Genomic DNA, 5076 nt, shown 5'->3' with positions numbered 1-5076 from the left:
CATGGTGTAACACAGGTATCGGCGGCAATCGATTGTATTTGCCAAAGCTTTATTATACAATTTGCTAAATGTTATTTATATGAATTATTGCAGGAATAACTCTTTTATTCACACACAAATATTTTCAGCATTAAAAACAGAATGTGTAAAGGAAAATATGATAACCTTACTTAGAAATTAAATAGTTTATGATGTCCGATGTCAGATCATACTGCATTTAAAAGTCCGTTTAAATTGTCAAAATTAGATATTAATTAAGTTGGATTTTTTAACATCTGTGATCATAAAGGTGAAATTTCTGAACTACCTTTTTTATTTTATAACCCTGCCATGATTTCCCACATAACGAAAAATAACAAATTGTAATTGTAGGTACACTTAATGAATTATAATTATACTATTACATGATATAAGCAAAAAAAGAATTTCAATTTATATTACACTCCATATCAATTTTTCTAGTTTATTATCCTTTAAAAAGAAAATTGAGGGACGGTTGTGTAATGGGAAGAAGAAGTTCAAAAACAACCAAAATAACTTTTAAAATCTGAAAAAAAAATTGCTTAAAAATTTCCAAACTATAAAATGGAATTTCAGACAGTCCTCCAAGTAAAATAACAATTGGGTCGCAACAGATTTATGACGGGGTTTATGAATAAAAACACAGCAAGCGGAAAATTTAGTGACCGTTATTTAGATGTTGAATAAGCAATAACAATGTAAGACAGATGGGAGAGAAATGTTGAAAACGACTATGTCGCAAAAGGCCACCAAAACCTCTTGATACCCATTAAAAATTCCATGTTATCTTAGTTCCCCGTTGAACGGCACCTCGAAATGTGTCACAATTGAAAGTTCCATGATTACCCGCCGTATTATGTACACATCTGGGGAGTTGATTAAAAATTTCAACATTATTTATGTTTAAGTGATCAATTCTTAAAAACCGGCAACAAGGGGGAGCCACTTGAAACCTACAGAGCCGTCCTTTGGAAGCTCCTGTGTATTTTATGTTTCGATTTTGAGCCAGTTTTCCAGGGCGTTTTTTGGTGGGTTTTTTGGAGGGTGGGAATACATGAAATCGTTGGATAAGTTTTTTATACTGTTTCTTTAAACATTTTCTTTGCTTGCTTGCCGAACCTTGTATTGATAATCATTATCTGTTTGTTACGGTTCGGTATACATGTATACAATATGAATAAAACAAGCATGAACAAGGAAAGGCGGCGGGTTAAATGAACGCAAACCCCAACACGACCCAAGGAACGATGAACCATTGGCAAGGAGCCCAGGAGGACATAAATTTAAAACCGCGGAAAAAGGGCGGCAAGGGAGAGCACGGTCAGGCTTATCACTAAAAAAACTTGAAGAAGGCAAATCAAAGAAAATAAAAAAATGAATGAATTTTAATTAGGACCACTAAAGTTAACGAGCACCAGGGAAGGGAATAGGAAATTCGGGGAGGGGGCGAAAATAAAGAAATAAAACTAGGGGCCAAAAGGGGAAGCATATTTACCAAAAGACGAAAAAAAACAAGAACAAGGAACAACAAAACAAAAGTGTCACCAAAAACAGTATAAAACAGGGACCACTTAAGTTAAACGGGGCAAGGAGAAGGGATAGGAAATTCCCGGGGGAGGGGGCGAAATAAAAAATAAAACTAGGGGCAAAGGGAAAGAAACTTAAACCATAGACGAGAAAACAAACAAGGGACACAAAACAAAAAGTGTCACCAAAACAGTAATGAAACAACAAGACATACACCTTGATTTAATTTGTTTGTTGATTAAGTGCTTCCGAAGGGATCCACTTTTTCCAGGGAATTTTATACATTTTTAAAGTCTCTTAATCTGTTCATTTGAAAAAAATTCTGATCTTCTCAATGCTTTTTTTTTTAATAATCTCTACTTAAAAAATTTATTTCAAAAATTAAAAATATGTGACCCCTTTCCTTTATAGTTACACAGCATATGGCTGGATCAACAATAAAGTTCCTTTTTAGTAAATTAAATAAAGTATGCTCAAGAGACATTTAACTTTAATAAATAGGTTTAATATGGTATTATATATCGGCCCAATCGGTTGAAAAAGAAGCTCTTGAAATATGTACAAATAAATATTTGAAGTGGTATTTCAAATAGTTTTCCTTCAATATTTTCTTTTACTTCTTAATTGTCATTAAATTATGCATATTTAAATGAAGTCCAGTATTTTATCCGAGAGTGACATTTGCATCCAATTAAGCAAAACAAAGAGGCAAACCACCAATGAAAATGTTGAGTTGTATTTAAAAATATTTAAAAAATATTAAACAAACAGTTCTTGTACAGCGAGCCTATTTGCGACCATTGCATTTTAGGTTAAATACAATGATACTTTTCAATAGTAATTTAATAATGCACACATTTAATTAAAAAAATAATGAATAGATTTATTTCCCCCGATATTTCGTTTAATTTAATCTTCATGCGTAACCCACACTTACCTGCTAGACACACTGGTAGCTACTACCAGCTTTCACGGAATCGATTTTTTACGATGACGTCATAACATGTCCGCCGAAGATAGAGTAGACAGTACAAATTTGAAATAAATCGCATGTATGCGTTAAAACAGGTACAATCTACTATTTTTTATTGGAGAAGTTAGTACTAAAATTTATATTCTATTGATCTTTAGAGGTAATTGACGTTACTTTCAGGTCTTTGCCCTGTCCTGTTTTTGTTTGGGGTCCCCCTGGGCTCCTTGCCATTGGTTCTTGTTGCTGGGTCATGTGGGGGTTGCGTTCATTGAACGCCGCCTTTCCTTGTTGATCTTGTTTATCATATTTTAGCAGTAAAAATCAGTCCAAACTATCGATAGTGTTACCGGTAGATTTTCCGTGCGTAAAAATGACAGTTAAAATTAGGCGTAACGGTTTGACAGTAAGAAAAAAAAGTCTGTAAAATGGGTCAAACCGTTCACGCCAAATTAATTAGGCTAGCCAGTGGCATACAAAATCAGATCATAATAATTGATAGATTTCTTGTAGATATGATGGTAAATTTAGGAAACGTTTTTGGTGACGGACAGCAAAGGGAGATACTTGCTACCGTTTCTTGGAAGAAGAGAAAATTTCGTAGTTATTTGGAAAAGTGGAGCTAGAATAAATTACGCTTATATTCTGGAACAGGTGAAAGTGATGTTCTCCACTTACTAGTATATTAATTTGGTTCGGCACTTGTAACTTTACACAGTTGGGATATGACGACCGATAGTGCTGTAACCGCTTAATTCGAAATGAACAGTACAATCCCACTGCTGATGTTATTTTTTACAGTGTCAAGTGTATTCAACTTATCACTGGAACCTGTATTAAGTGTTACAATGTGAAAAACCCTGCGACCAAGTGTTACATATATTGTTATCATCATTTAATTAAAATATCGATGAATAAAAGGTCAGTACAGTCCCAAATTTCATTGGATCTTGAGCAATATACTAAGACAAAGGAGGAGAAAAAAATCCAAATATTTTTTTTTCATTTCAAAGACCTATATATATATATATGGTATTCACCCAGGTCCAGCACTTGCAGAGCTATGGCTGAAGAAAATTGTGGCATCTTCTTCTTAAAGTGTAACTTCATCGTAAATGATATCGAATTATCGATTTCAAACACAAATTAAAATGTGACAGTTCTGTTCAGTGATCCATCGGAAGCATTAATCACAACAAAATTACATAAGAATTGTAGACTCGGTTTGATTGAGTCTGTACATGAGGGATAATGAATAAGTGCAACATCCCTCACGCCCCTAGCACCGGCTTGAGCGGTACTCAATTCTCAACACTTAATAGTGCTGGCATCAATGATCCCGAAGGACCAGAAAAATATAACAACACTGAAGTGAAGTACGGGGCAACTTTTTACAGCTGCCACACAGCACTTGACACCTGCTGTTGTGAAGAATCTGGAAACAAAGTGATTTCTCGGAAGCATTAATCACAACAAAATTTATATTGTATTTTTTGTGAATATGTATTCCCAAGTTCCCATTTACGTCAATATTAAAATGTTTATTTTTATTTATATTTTTATTGACGACATTAAAGAGGTCCGCAATAAAAGGGATCACTATAAAAGTTGTAAAATATGATAAACAAGATCGACAAGAAAAGACTGGATTAATTATAAGCTATGGAGAAATAAATACCAGGCTGTTATTAAAAGGAGTAAGAGATGTTCTATAACAAGGCAGTTTAAGATTCGAGAGATTGTAAATATTTATTGCAAAATTTAAAAGACATATCAAATGAGAATAAGCAGCAACCGTCTTTACCAATCACTTTTTAAACATTAATGATGTTCTATTTGATGGAAATGTGAATGTTGCAAATGCCATAAATAACATTTTACAGAAATTTCAAAATTAATTAAGAAATCCAATTTTAATGCTAACAATATTTCGTATTAAAAAGATGTTCTAGATCATAAACTTAAACATATGCAATTTGACATTTATTTCATAACCACATTTGAAGTAAGCAAATATTTTGACAACCTTAGTTGCTTAAGCCGGTGCTAGGGGGCGTGGACGGTAACTTTGGTTTGGGGTCCCCCTGGGCTCCTTGCCATTGGTTCTTGTTGCTGGGTCATGTGGGGGTTGCGTTCATTGAACGCCGCCTTTCCTTGTTGATCTTGTTTATCATATTTTTTGCACTTTCCAGTACCGTCCATGAACAGGCTCAATCAAACCGAGCCTGCAACATTTTCAATTTTGCCGTGTTGGGCTTTCTTTAGGGATTCTGTATTTATCTATTTTAGTAAAAATAAATCTTCTGGCATGGATGGAATTGGTCCTTATATACTCAACACAAAAAGTTTAGCCAGTACACAAAGATGATAGGACTGATGTATTGAAGCTCTAAAGAAATAAACAAGAAAACATTTTTCGAAATCAGTAAAGTATCTTCTTTAATTTAATCCACATCAAAACAAAATTCAGTCAATTGAAAGAAGTTAATCGTCATTCGCGTCATCTAGGGGTCGAAAGCGAAATTCTGGAGGATGTCAGTAGCGGGTGTGACCTCCTG

Source organism: Ruditapes philippinarum, unplaced genomic scaffold, assembly GCF_026571515.1.
Source record: "Ruditapes philippinarum isolate M1 unplaced genomic scaffold, ASM2657151v2 ctg6445_1_1_1_1, whole genome shotgun sequence".
Classification (NCBI taxonomy): domain Eukaryota; kingdom Metazoa; phylum Mollusca; class Bivalvia; order Venerida; family Veneridae; genus Ruditapes; species Ruditapes philippinarum.
The sequence above is the reverse complement of the archived record's forward strand: the minus strand, read 5'-3'. Positions refer to the sequence as shown.